The sequence below is a fragment of the Echinops telfairi genome, unplaced genomic scaffold (assembly GCF_000313985.2).
Source record: "Echinops telfairi isolate 266 unplaced genomic scaffold, ASM31398v2 ScPeMD7_9;HRSCAF=40, whole genome shotgun sequence".
Lineage (NCBI taxonomy): Eukaryota > Metazoa > Chordata > Mammalia > Afrosoricida > Tenrecidae > Echinops > Echinops telfairi.
The window spans coordinates 14,684,126-14,698,916 of NW_022103906.1; the positions used below are offsets into that span (position 1 = coordinate 14,684,126).

The window sequence follows — 14,791 nt, forward strand, 5'->3', positions numbered from 1 at the left end:
TCATGGGGGTTTACTAAGGAAGCTAAGCAAACGAACAAAAAACTTTACTGCTCTCGAGTCTATGCCAACTCATAGTGACTCTGTAGGGCAGGGTAGAACTGCCCCTAGAAGTTTCTGAGATGGTGACTCTTCATGGGATTAGAAGCCAAGGAGAGGCTGGTGGTTTCAAACTGTTGACTTTTCAGGTCGCAGCCCAGTCAGTAGCCGCTCTGCCACCAGGGCTCCTCTAACTGGTTCAAACTTAAAAGGATACAGTCTTTTGGTCCACAGCCCTCTTCTTAGCCGTAGTGTCCATCATGTCACACTGGTCCATGGCCTCTCGGGCATGTAGTCCTATGCTCCAGGAAGTCCACCCACTGCTTTGCCTCACTGGCTGCCCACAGCTCCTCTGCTCTGTCTGGGGGTCTTCTGTCTCAGAGCTGCAGCCTCTGCTGCCTCCACTACTTTAGACAGGCGTCTCACATGCATTCCACTCTTGGCTCTTCTTTCTTGACAGTTCTGGGATTCTTCCTGTTCCTGCTTCTGAAAAGGCTCTCTTCTGCTCAGTGGAATGGCAAACTTGGCCCATCCTCAGATATAACTTATTTGTGTGTTCCCATCCAGTCACTGGGTTACAAAGTTATGAAGCCTGTGGATGGAAGATTCATATGCAGCAATGTCATTTCACCACATTGCAATTCAAATTGCTCTTTGAAACTGATTGCTATAGACAAATTTCACATTGAAGACACAGACCTGCAAACTGCATGGAGCCAACAGTGTGCCAAGGACAAATTTCACAAGTATTCCATGTGGAAAGCACTTTGAGTCGATGAAGGAAATCACTTCTAAACTCCCTACAAGATTGGGTTCAATTGAACATTTCAATATTCAGTTGGAGAGTTAAAAAAAAAAAGGATTAGTCCCTTTAAAGACATTTCAGGAGGAAAACCAGATTTTCTTTGTAATCTGTAAGAAGCCATCCATCAAAATGAAATAATATTAAGAAAGGATAAAGTTCGTTAGTAGGCAGATATGGATTCATAGTTGCCAAAGTAACAGCCTCCCAATTTAGAAAGAGACTATCAGGAGGAGTCATAGCTATGTTGCCAACCGTGATGTTGCATGCGTTCATTTTCCTCCACTTTCTCTGCCTTTTCCTCAAGGGATGAAAAAAGAAAGAAAAGGGAGGAGTGGGGTGGGGTGTGGGGCAAGTGAGAACCTGCAAGAAAGACAAGGCTTAGAGCTGGAACTAATCGCTTCTGAGGAAAGGACACTCATTCTGAAGGGAATCCAGAACGTGCTAAGCACAATACGAAGAACGCACTTAAAATCACTGCAAGTCAGAATGGACAGAGAACCTCCAGGAATTTTGCTTTCAGCCCCTTTTTAGAGCTAAGTGAGTGGATGGCCACAGAGGCTAAGTAAAGTGTACCAAGTTGCACAGGAAGTTAGTAGCAAAGCTCAGAACTGATGGCTTCGTCTTCAGTGCTCCCTACAGGGACTACAGTGGCTTCTCACCTTCACTCTGATGAATCAGAACCACCCTGGAAATAGGAGACAAGTGGCTTATTTGTTGAAAAGACCTAACTTTATGTGTTTAGCTTTCGAAGAACCAAATATGGAAGACAAGGAAACACAAAAAGCTGAAACTCAATGCAATCAGTCCATTACTATTCAGTCACTGTGACAGTTACATACTCTCCTGTCAACTTGTGAAGGGGTGGAGTCTAGCCTTTCAATCAGGTCATAGCCAATAATGCCTCTGTGTGGGCATGGCCTTCTCCTGAGGATTCTGGGAACTCCTTTCTTCCTCCCTGGAGATGGGATGCACATTCTCTCTCCCTGCGAGACATTCCCGTTGACAAGACACATGGAGCTATGCTGATGGAGCCAGAGCCCTGGAACTGGAGGAGCCATGTGGAGACCCACACCAGTGCTAAGATGCTTCCACTACCACTGAATCCACAAGACTTCCCACCCACTAGTCTGTGATCTTCCTGCATTCAGCGTCATTGCATATGTTGTGTGTCTGAAGAGGAATTTATGGACTGGTATGGGACATATGGACTAGTACCGGACTTATGGACTGGGCTGGGATGTTTTCTTACTATACAATTACTCTTTGATATAAAGTTCTCTTTTACACGCATATGAGTGTCTAGGAATTTATTTCTCTACTCAACCCAGACTAACACAGTCACCCTAAAGGGCAGAGTAGAACTTCCCTCTTTGTGTTTCTAAGGCTGTAAATGTTTACAGGTGTAGACAACCTCATCATTCTTCCACAGAGCAACTAGCAGGCTCTAATTGATGGCCACGGTTAGATTTGTAACCAACAGGAGTCCTTCGTCAACAAAAAGGTTTCCTTAAAGGAAGAAAAACAAAGGGCGTGGGTGTCAAGGTTTTACAGAGCCATGCGTAATCATTAGCTGAGTTTAACAACAAATTCAAACCAACTCACTGGCATTGGGATAATTCTGGCTCATAGCTACCCCATAGGACAGGGTAGAACTGCCCCTACTGGGCTTCCCAGACTGTAACTCTTTACAGGAGTGGAAAGTCTCATCTTTCTCCCATGGAGTGGTCGACCTTGTGGTTAGCAGCCCAGTGCCTGGTCCAGCACACTGCTCCCAGGCTATGAACACAGCTATTAGTTTATACTAGATGTTCGCATACTCACAAGTGTAAGTGTTAACTATTCTAGTAAAGAATGCAGTAACTGATGCTGCTAATTTAACTTCCTACCAAAACAAAGTGCAATGAACGCCTGGTACTGGATTACAGGCTGCGGCGGCTCCTAGCTGGTTATTGCAAGCGAACTATGTAGGAATTGAGCGTCTGAAAGGAAATGCTCAAGATCTGTGGAAGGGACGATGGAAAAGCAAATCTGCAGCCCCACAGGCATGTCATCTGTGGAACTTGCCGGGACTCCCCTGCTGGCTCCATATACACCGTCATACAAACTGGGACAAAATAAAAATCTAGCCCTCTAGTCTGGCCTTCCACATGGGACTCTTTTGAAAGTCTAGTGAGAGAACACGGGTTTAAAACGGATGACTCCCACTTGTTTCCCTTTTCTTTCTTTCTCCCCCGGCCCCCAACATTTTACTGTCCTTTAGGTGAAGCTTTAGGAGCCCCAGCGGTTTACATGTTAGAGTGGTTGCATATTGGGCTGCCATACTAAAGGTGAGCAGTTCAATACCACCAGCCACTCCATGCGAGAAAGATGAAACTTTCAACTCCTGCAAACAGTTAGTCTTGGAAACTCACAAGGGCAATTCTACCCTGTCCTACAGAGTCACTATGAGCCAGTATCAACTTGATAGCAGTGAGTTTTAGGTGAAACTTCACAGAGGAAATTCATGTCCCAATCAACAACTCATACACAAATTGCTTTGTGACATTGGGAGCTACCCGTTTCACCACACCTGCTCATTGTCACCATCCTGTTCCCCTGCTCCTTCTCGTCTTTTCTTCTTGCTTCTGGGCAAATGCTTCCATTCGGTCTTGTATCTCCGATCACTCTAAAATGCGTATTTCTTCCAGGTGTTGTTGTTTATGTTATAGACCAATTTATTATTTGATTGGAAGGTAGCCTTTGAGAGTGGCTTCAGTTCCAGGCTAAAAGGCTGTCTTACTGGAATAATATTGAGGGTCTCTGTAATCTCTATCCATTCAGGAGTCTGGCCTTTTTTATGAGTCTGTGTCCTGTTTTATGCTTCAATCCCATTCTGAGTGGGCCCTGTTATAGTGTTCCTGGTCAGAGCTATTGGTAGTGGTAGCCAGGCACCATCTAGTTCTAAGGTTAGAGGACGATACTAGACTAAGGTTAGAGGACGATACTTGCTCTCTTGAGTCTTCGGTTTGCTTCACTCTAGGCAAAAGGAGACTATAGTGTATCTTAGTCACTCACAAACCTTTAAGGAGCCTGGTACTACTCACCAAACTAGGATGTAGAACATTATCTTTACAAACTATGTTATGCCAATCCACCCAGCTGTCAGCTGAGCCTTCAAACTCCAAATCATTAGGAGTTTGGTTATGTCTAGGAAGTTGCGTAACTATGCCCGTTATGTGCCTTATGCAGGAACTTCAAAAAGTTTGTGGGAAAAATTAGAATTAAAAGTTCATGGAAATTTTCCATGAATTTTTTGAAATCCCCTGTGTATGTATTTAAATGCAGCTTGTAGAAATATGTATATACAAATGTCCACAACTATGCCTATGCTCACTTATTTTCCATTAAAAATTCCTTGTCAGGAAACTCCAGGCTTAGGAGTAAAGTGATACCTCTCTTAGTTTGGCACAAGGAAAAAAAAAATCCAAGTTGAACTGGCTTAAAGGAAAGATAGAGAGAGAGAGATAACTCTCTTTCTGTTCAAGGAAGTCAAGGGCATGTTAGACAATAAAATGTTCTAATGGAACCCACAAGCATCAATCTCCACAACCTTGAGACCAGAAAAACCAGATGCTGCCCAGCTATCACTGTCCACTGCTCTAAAAAAGGATCATAGTAGAAGGCCCTGGATAAAGTGGGGGCGGGGGAGGGGAGGGGTGAAGGGGGAGGGGTTTGATCAAAACTCAAAACCATAAAAAGAGACCAGGCTTACTGGTTGGAAAACAGACAAGTGGGACCCCTAAGACTATGGCCCTTAGTCGTCCTTCAGGTGTGGAACTGAATCTATCTTTGTGATAAAATAACCAACCAGGTCAGATCAAAAGGGTAGCATTTACCCAAAGACAATGTACAGAGGGTTAGGAAAGGAGGAGGCATGGAAATAGGCAACCCAGTTATAGTACATGGAGTGCAATGCATCCATTGAAAGAAGATGTGTATGAATTGTTGAATGCAAAACTGAGAATCTGCTCTATAAACTTTCACTTAATTCATCCTAAAACATTTGTGTTTGTTTGCTTGAACTGTAAGGAAGGGCAGGAATGCAGTTAGAGCTCAGAATCAGAGTGAGGGGCTTGAGTGCAGACCCTCATTTCTACCTCTTGCATGAAATCTCAACTTCTCCTTCTGAAATTAGGCCTGCTCCTGTAGGCCAAATATATAGGTGCTGCCAGCTTACAGCTAATAGCTGCCACCTTTAGAGAAGATGCACAGAAGTCCCGAGAGGGAGACCTACCCTGGAGAGAGGTAGCTGCTACCCCCGCTATAATCAGCAGTGCCCAGGGAGAGAGTCACAACTGACTCTCTGTGAAGGGTGCTGAAGCAGTTCCTAGGCAAAGGTGCCAGGCAGACAAGTCCCAGGTGGGCCTACAGCATCCACCCTCCTCTCTGTCACACATGATACAGTGCTTGTACGAAATATATGCCTGAGGAAATTATTCAAACATTCAGACTTTCATATTTCTGCTTCCAATCATCTCCAACATGGTAAATTACACTCAATATCAAACTGCCTGAGCAGAGAAAGAGGGAATGGAGGGGAAAATAGAGAAGGAGGGGGTTAAAGAAGAAAGGGGGAGGACTTCCGGAGAAGAGGGGGGAACAAGAACAGGAAGTTGCAAGTTGCAAAACTAAGATATCGTCTTTGTACTCACTTCTCTTTTTTTTTTTAAGCTATCATATACCTATTGGGACCCAGTAATTATGTGTTCCCATATCACCTTTGTGTTCTAGATTAAACATAGAGATGACAGATATGAATACTGTGTGTTTAAATATTTATGCTACCTGTGCTTGATAGAAACTGGTTGGGCATCCACCTGAAACGTTCCAAAGAATTAAGCAAAGAAGTGAAAGTTTAGAAACAACAGTGCCTACAATGACCTGAGATATGTCTTGACACATATAAATTATGCCCACCCATGGCCACCAAGTCAACTCTGACGATGGCAATCCTGAAGGGCAGAGTAGAACTGCCCCTTTGGATTTCCAAGGCTGGAAATCTTCACAGAAGCAGAAAGCTTCATCTCCCCCGACAGAGTAGCTAGTAGGTTTGAACTGCTGACCTTGCAGTCAGTAGCCCTATGAATAAGCCACTATACCACCAGGACTCCTTATCAATTTTGCAGTATTGATTTAAAGCTGAATGCTGCTTAGAATCCAAGATAGTGAAACGCTGTCCCACATACTTTGGACATGTTATCAAGAGATACTAGACTCTGGAAAAGGACACTATGCTTGTTCAAGTTCAGGGGCAGCAAAAAGGAAGAAGGTCCTCAATGAAATGGATCGATGTGGTGGCTGCCAGAAAGAGCTCAAACAGAACAGAGACCCAGAGGATGATGGGTGTTTCGTCCTGTTGTGCACGGGGATTGCTGTGAGCCAACACTGACTGGGCAGCCCCTAAAAGCAACAATGGTAAGGATTAACAACACATAGCTGCCGATGGAGTGGGAGAAAGATGAGGCTCTCTACTTCCCTCAAGAGTTACAGTTTCTTTCCCATTGACTTGCTGCTGGTGTCTGTCCGTGATATGAGCAGTTATACGCATGGGATATGGGATAAAAATATGAGACCATTGCAAATTGAAACGAAAATAATCATTTTCTCTCTTCTGCTTGGTCTGGACATTGGGGCAAAAACAGTTACAATCTCAGAAACCTACAGGGGCCTTTCTGCCCTGTCCTATACGGTGACTGTGAGTCAGCTTCAACTGCGTGGTAGTTAGTTGGGCTTTGGAGATGGGCGAATGAGACCAATGACAATACCTGTTCATTCCCAAAAGGAAAATAAGAAGCTTCCATGAGGACGAGCCCATGAAGCACTGATAGTGTCCAAATAAGACTGTCAGAAATCCATTAACAAAATTGTAAGAAATCTAAAAATAAAAAAAAATCAGAGAAGCAAGGTAGGCAAGTAGGTTGGCAGTTCTTCTAACGTACCAATTGACCAGGACAAGAATCAGATATTTTAAAACAAAAGAAGACAAATAGCAAAGGAGTAAGATAAGAATCCATACAATCCAAGAGCTCAAGCAGAAAGCAAATGTTTTGAGAATGATGAGGGCAACAAATGTACAAATGTGCTGGACACAATGGATGGATGGATGGATTGCGATAGAGTTGTATGAGTCCCCAATAAAATGATTCAAATTTTTAAAAAAGAATCCACAAACTTACACACACAGAGCTCAGCTCTTCTATAGCACTCCACCCTGGGCCCCTCTCTCTCTTCTAATGCCACATGTATTGTCAGGCTGTGTGGAGACAACGTGGAGGAAGTCACTGAATAGAAAACAACGCTGGAAAGCACTCTAGACAGGGGCTGAGCCATGGCAAATATGGCCCTGTGTGAACCGCGTCCCTGTCCGAATACCTGACACCCATCTTCAGTAGTTAGCATCACTGTGCTTGGTAAGTAACCCAACCCTACAACCAAAATTCTGCCTCAGGGCCCCAATGCTATATTTTCATGGGAAAAAAAGAAAGCCAAAACCAACTCACAGCCACAGAGCCGATTCTGTTGCACAGCGAGCCTGTAGGACGGAGTAGAGCCGCCCCTGTGGATTTCTGAGGCTGACTGTCCAGGAGCTGTCTCTCCCACCAAGCGGCTGGGGGTTTTGAACCACCAGCTTTGTGTTTTGCAGGTTGTATAATCAGTACACAACCAAGGTGCCCCTTCCAATGGGGAGGGGAGGGGAGGTGGGTCCTGAGCTCGAACCCTGCTTCTCTCCCCATCACCTTGGTCCTTCTCCTACTTCAAGTAACTTTTCTCCCATTTTAATAGGTCACATTAGCAGAACATAGTCCCTAATGTCTAGAAACTTTACAAGGAAACAGAGTGTCTGACTAGTAGGTGGGTGGTTGAGAGGCCTGACCTTACCTGCAAGGTGCTGGGGTGTGGCGATCGCCCTGGGGACTGGGAACAGGGGAGAGAGGAGCGTGGGCTGGGTGGAAGAAGGAAGCTCTGGGGTCAGAAAAGGGCTCCCGAGACTAAAATTTTAGTCTAAACTTGCTGAAGGCTCTCGCACCCTGGCGATGGAAAATGGGATGGCTCCCAGAAACTGCCAGGGGCGTCCACTTCAAGTGATGTCCAGGGTGCGTGCCATACTTGCCACACCTGAGACACACTTCTAACTGGGTACCAACGACTGCAGCCAGCACTGTTTGGAAGGGCAACAGAGATTCACCCAGCTTCCTCTTGACTTCTTCTGTCAGCCAAGCCTGTGAGAGACTAGAGTGGGCCAATCAGAAGGATGCCGTCTTCTGGGAAGCAGAGGAGAAGGGGACCTGGGGAAGTGCACACACCCTGCCATCCACCAAAGGTCACTGGAGAGACCCTTTCCAGAAGAGGCGAGTGGCGCATGGTTTAACAAATAATAGACGTCCCTGCCCACCAAGAGGAGGATTCCCCGGCCAAATTTTGCAACAGGAAGGCTGGTCCAGGGTAGGAAACATTGTTCAGGTCATTGATGGGCCCATGGTTTTGTTTTCTCCCATGGGTTCTGATACCCCCACAGCCACATGTACAGAATGGGAGGCAATGACCCACTCGTAAGTGGTGCCCTACACTCCCCATCAGACACATCTCGCTGCAAATCAAATGTTCTGTGCATTTACCAGGAGCAGGCTCCTTCAGCATCTCCTCTCTTCCCAGAAACACTCATGTGAGGCAGGTGTCACTGTGTACTTGTGTGTTTGTTGACAAATGAGAAAACAAGTAAGCCTGTTCAAGGCCATGCAGCTGGTAAGCATTTGAAGTAAAGTGCAGGCTCAGATTTTCCAACCATGAAGGGCCTCAGCTTTCTACCAAGCCAACTTGTTCCTCACTGGAGAGAACATTTCTGAATGCTGCCTAATTTTACTGAGGGAGCAAACACCTACCTATGGTCATGAAAGGTCCTGCCGAGAAAGATAATAAACAGGCATTCATTTCCCAGCATCATACACAGCAGCACAAATGAGTTTCCATATCTTTGTATTAAGTCAAGGGAGGAAAGTGGTACCCTCGGGAGGAAAATATGAATGATACTAAAAGAACGCAGCAACCTCAATAAATCCAGCCTTTAATATTGCGATGTGATCTCTGGAGTGGTGAGACTGGTTCTGATAACCTTACACAGTTCTTTGTGGAACTTGTTAAATCATAAAAGCATCTCTTGCTTCTGGAACATAAAACAATGTCTTTTTATGCAAACACAACCTTGGGGAAGCAGCAGATAACCGCAGATCTTCTCAAGAGAGTTTCTTCTGTCACACTAGGAGCTACTCCCCCACTTACCGATATTTTTACATATTTGTAGAGCGGCTTCTCCCCCATAAATATTAGATGCAAATCAGAATGTAGACACTGAGAGCTCACTCAGCTCTCCTCTAATAACCCGCGGAAAATCCACCACTGGCCTCACACGAGTAGCCATAATCAAAGTTCTAAAGATGGATAGTTTGTGCTGGAAGGTAAGTTAAAACTTAGCATCCATTTATTGAGATTCATTAATATTAATATGTATTGAACTATACCTTCCTAAGAGGATTTTCTTGAACAGACAATTTCCAAACATACTATCACACAGAGCATAAAATAAAAGTATTCGTTTCTTCTTTTAATAATTATTGTGTAACATGAATAAGCATAGGCACTGTGGAGATACAAATATGTAAATAAGCCTTCCCAAAACTTATAATGTCATTATCAAGAAAAAAATATGCATACATGAAAGTTAAATATCTATTATAAAGTTAAACAATAGGAAGACAGCAACACAGGATGTTGTAAAAGAATATGGTGGTATGCCAGGTGAGCTGTATACAAAGTCAATGGTGAGGAGTCAGCTGGGTTGATGAGTAATGAAGAAAGACATCACTGATGGAGAAGGGGGCAACTGGGTAAGGACGTGGCAAAGGGAGGAAAAGAGAGTATTGTTTTTTAAAAAAAACATTTTTATGTAAGAGTCCCCAATAAAAGTAAGAAAAAATGTTTATGTTTTCTCTATACATTGTAAGTTTGTGAGGACTTATTTATATATTTGCATCTTCACAATACCTATTGTGGCAAGAAGAGAGCAAATTAGAACAAAATGTTTACGTAGTGATGCAGACTATACCATGACTGTCCATTAATGACCAATAAGCACAGAATCTACTTTTCAGTAACCAACGGAGCACACAGTATTCACCTACTCATAACTTAAGGGATTGGGCCACAGGTCCCCAGATCCTAATTTCCAGCCAGAACAACAAACTTGCCAAAGCTAAGAGCTGTACAACTCCCTTGTAAAAACAAAACATAATATGTAACTGCAGTGAAAAAAGCCATAAAGCTTAGGATGCAACATTCCACGGGACCCTTTAAAGACCCCAAAGGCATTGATCTCTCCATCATGGAAACATCGTGAAACACAGCAGTGTATACTCTCTAGTAAAAGAGAATCAGGGCAGGAAGTGAAGGTCCAGGTCATGAAGTAAGTGCAGTGCAAGCAGTATGTTTGGCCTGACAGTCAAGGGAAGGAGCAACAGGAGTCATCAGAATGACTGTATCCAAATTGCTACCGCTGAGAGGAATGCAGACCGTTTAGAGTAGGAAGCAGGGAGATCCTCCTCCATCCACGATTTCTTTTGAAGCTGGCACCAGTCAATGACTGAAGTCCTAAGTCAGGTGAAGTGTGCATGTGGAGAGATTAAGAGTTTGCAACCATTTTATGATAACAGAAGATAGGAAGAACTCTGAGGAAGGACAAAAATAAACAAAACAATGATCTTCATGAAACATCTGAGTCAGGAAATCTCATCTAGAAAAAGTCTAACAGAAAAGATTTTACGTTTCAAGGGTCACACGACTTCACAACTACTCAATTAGTATGAAAGTAGCCATCGATAAGTAATCAACAAATAAGTATCCCTGTACCCCAATACGGAGAAAGAGGGCTTTCTACTCCCATAAAGAGTTCCAGTCTTGGAACCCCACAGGGACAGTTCTACCTGGTCCTGTAGGGTCGCGATGAGTCAGCATCTGGCATCCACTCAATGACAGTGAGTTTGGGTTTTGTTTTTGTGTCCCAATAAAACTTTACTTTCAAACAGGTGAAAACACTCATTCCTGGTTAAAAACTCTCAGCCAGTGAGGACTACCTCAACTCAATGAAAACACCTGCTTTTACCAAATGCTACCTATAGGTAACATTATACTGAATAGTAAAAGACTGAATACTTTCCTTCTATTATCAGGAACAAGGCAAGGAGGTCTACTCGCTCACTCTAATCTACCATAGTACTGGATGTCCCAGACACGGCAATAAAGAGGGCAAAGGAAATACAAGGTGTGCATACTAGAAAGGAAGAAACACAACTCTATTGACGGACAACCTGCTGTCTAGCGGGGTGGGGGGGGAGTAAATGTCAGTGAATTAGGAAAAACAAACAAACTCCTACAACTCAAAAAGGGGAAGTTCAGCAAGGCCTGATGAATCTACAAAACCAAATCCTATTTCTGTAGACTGCAATGAACATGAACATGTGGAAACAGAAATCACAAACACCACGCCCTTTACAATCACACCAGAGAAAACAAAATATTTAGGTATATGAACCTAACAAACGTGTACAAAACTATACACTAAAAATATATATAATTCTAGTGAGAAAACACCTAAATAAATGAGAAGACACACTGTAAAATTGTTAATTCTCCTTAAATTGATCTATAAGTTTAAGGCAATTTCTATCAAAATTTCCAGCACGATTTTTAAAGACATAGATGAGTTTATTCTGAAACTTATAGGAAAGGCACGCTCATAAAAATGTCAAGACCATAGTTAAAACAATGTTTACAAACAAAGAATACAATAGGAAGAATCACTCTACTCAGTATTACTATATTAACTACTTAGAAGCCCTGGTGGTGTAGTGGTTATACATTGGTCTGTGATCCTTATGGTCTCCAGTTCAAATCCACCAGTAACTCTATGGGAGAAAGGCTGGGTTTTCTACTCCTGTAAACAGTTATAGTCTCAGAAGCCCACAGGGGGTCACTATGAGTCATCATTGACTCAATGGCAGTGAGCTTTTTATTGTATACAACTACATGAAACTATGTAACGACAGTAGTCAAGATAGTGGTATTGGCAAAGGGATAGGTGGGCAGGTCAAGGTAAAAGAATAAAAACTCAAACTCACTGCCATCGAGTCAATATTGACTCATAGGGACCCCCTGTGGGTTTCTGAGCCAGTAACTGCTTAGAATAGAAAGCCTGGTTTTTCTTCCACATTGCTGCTGGTGGTTTTAAACTGCTGGCCATGTGGATCGCAGCCCTACATGTAGTAGCCACGACACCACCAGGGCTCCTTAAAGAATGAAAAACCCAGAGAAAGATCCACACCAACAGATTCAACTGATTTTTGACAAAGGTGTACAAGCAATTCAGTGGGGGAAGAAGCACAATAATATGATCGCCATTTACACCCACGGCCATCCAACCAATTCAAACTCACGGTGACCCTACATAGGGTTTCTAAGACAATGAATTCCTACAGGAGCAAATAGGCTGGCTCATCTTCCTCCTGAGGAGTGGCTGCTAGGTTTGAACCACCAACCTTGTTCACCTGACAGCACCACCAAGGACTCTTCTAACAATGCATAATGTAACCTAGATCAGAAATTCATCTCTCCTTAGGACTAAATAATATTCCATTGTACGTCTGTACCACATTGCTTATTGACACTATTTTTTAGACATTCTGATAGATATGTAGTGATATCTGGTTGTGGTTTTTGTTTTTATTTCCTTAATAGCTAATCACCGTCATGTGCTTGTTAGTCACAGGTGGGGGGGAAAAAAGCAAACTTCAATATAAACCTCACATCTTAAACAAAATTAACTCATAAGGGATATGAATTTAAATATAAGGGGGAAACTGGGTAATGGGTGCACCAGATCTCTGTCATAATTTCTTACAACTCTATGTGAATCTATAATTATCTCAAAATAAAAAAGCATACTGTAATTTAAAAAACACACACACATAGAGAAAGTGACCCAGTAGGCCAAATTTTCCCTACAGGCCAAACCCTGGTTTATAGTAAAGATGTTAACACTTTGTAGTCCGGTCCATCAGACATAACTAGATCATGACTCCATATGCAAATGATTCTTAAGAACCGGAACAAATAATACCATAACTAAACCTGACTGTTGAGCTATATTTAGAAATCAATCTCCAAACGTACTGGAGCGTTCAATGGTCGTAAGGCGGGGTAAGGTGCAGGCATCTATCTATCTGAGCGTCTTATTTTCATGCCCATCACCACATGCCCTGAATCTGTATCAGCACAGAAGCTACACTCTCCCCATTTTCCATTGGGATCCAAACTCCCTGAGTTTGCTTCAACAAAAACGTAGTACATATGCACCATGGAATAGCACACAGCCATTAAAAAGGAACACATTCAAGATTGATCAGTTGCTTGGAAGTGTTTCTGTGATGTACTATAAGGAAAGCAAAAGGAGGACAATTTTTCTGATCCATTTTTTATGAAACACCAAAAATAAATAGCATGTTTGTGTATGATTTTATGAATATGTAGAAAGGTGCTGAAGAATGTTCTCTTGGCTTTGAGCATGGTGACTTCAGAACTCAAGGGAAGAGGATAAAAATTATTCAAAGCTCACAGATCAAACTTTGAGTAAACACCAATAAAATCTAAGATTTAACGATAAAGACCCTGAAGCCAAGAGGTGCCATCTGAGCAGAGACTGGGCGACATGGTGAGAAGAGAAGCTAGAACCCAATGTCAGAGTCTCGGTTTCTTCATAATTAGTTTTAAATGACCATAAGCTATGGTCTACTAACGTGTGGCCCTTCTAGCCATGGTTCCGTATGGGACACATTATGGGTCCAGACTTTACACCTGAAGGGCCTTCTCCTACACTGATGGACAGGAATGGGTGGGATGCAGACCTGATCTTGGTGGAGGGTGTGGGCGGAGCTACAGCCTTTCACCCTGGAGGGCATCTCTAAGACTCCCCTTTAGGACTGGGTGAAGGACGCCACCACACTCTTTGTGTCTCCTTGATGGCACCCTAAGACCCCACTGCAGTACGGGGGTTCCAGACCACAGCCTTGGTTGTTCTTGGATACACAATGGTACCACCATATCTTTTACACGCATCGCCTCACCTGGAAAGCCTCACCTCCATTTTCCTGACTGAGCTTTGATAGAAGCAAGAAGACCTGGTGTGGCTTTTGGACATTTTTGGCTTCTGGTTCTGGACTCTGCATTTGGCTTGCCTCTGCCTGACCCTAAGATTTTGAACTTAACAACACCCACCACCCTGTGAGACCTTTCCTCAAAATGTCATGCATTTCGCAAATCGCTGGACCCAGGGACATGGGGAAATAAACTCGGGAGGAGTGGAGGAAAGTGGAGCGGAGGAGCATCTTGGAAGAGGGGGACATGTGGGACATCTTTAATCCCCAACTCCTTGGGACTAGTCTGGTATTGGTTCTTACAAAAGAAATTATTACCCCAAACCATAAAGAGCAAACAACAGAGAGATGGCATTTAAAATTTTTTATCAACTTTATCAATCATCCTACACATAATAAAGGAAATGCATACAGAAAATTCTGGAAAAATAATTGCCAGCTTTTTATTATCCAAAATAGTTAAGGCTTAAATCCCACCACCCTACCAATTGAAGCCCCTTAGCACATATCTTGCACCTGGAATGCTGACATATCTGTACATCTATTCTTTAAATTGGGTATGGATTTCCCGAAAGCCACAGCAGCAAACAGCTCCTAACTCCACCAGAAAATAATAATCCCCTTTCTTCCACATACGGAGCTTTTTAGTATGGACACAAGGCTAAAGAAGAGTGTGTGTGTGTGTGTGTGTGTGTGTGTGTGTGTGTGTGTG

The 14,791-nt window shown here is 43.2% G+C and overlaps 1 protein-coding gene and 1 non-coding gene across 2 annotated transcripts in view; one reads left to right on the plus strand and one right to left on the minus strand.

Annotated features, from left to right (window-relative positions):
- The window catches only part of MSRA (methionine sulfoxide reductase A), a 569,740-nt gene that overhangs the window by 542,075 nt on the left and 12,874 nt on the right, over window positions 1–14,791 (minus strand). The gene's annotated exons all lie outside the window — the stretch shown is intronic.
- On the plus strand, window positions 6,375–6,510 carry LOC115868363. The gene has a single exon (XR_004045539.1). It is a non-coding gene; the product is annotated as a small nucleolar RNA SNORA20 (small nucleolar RNA).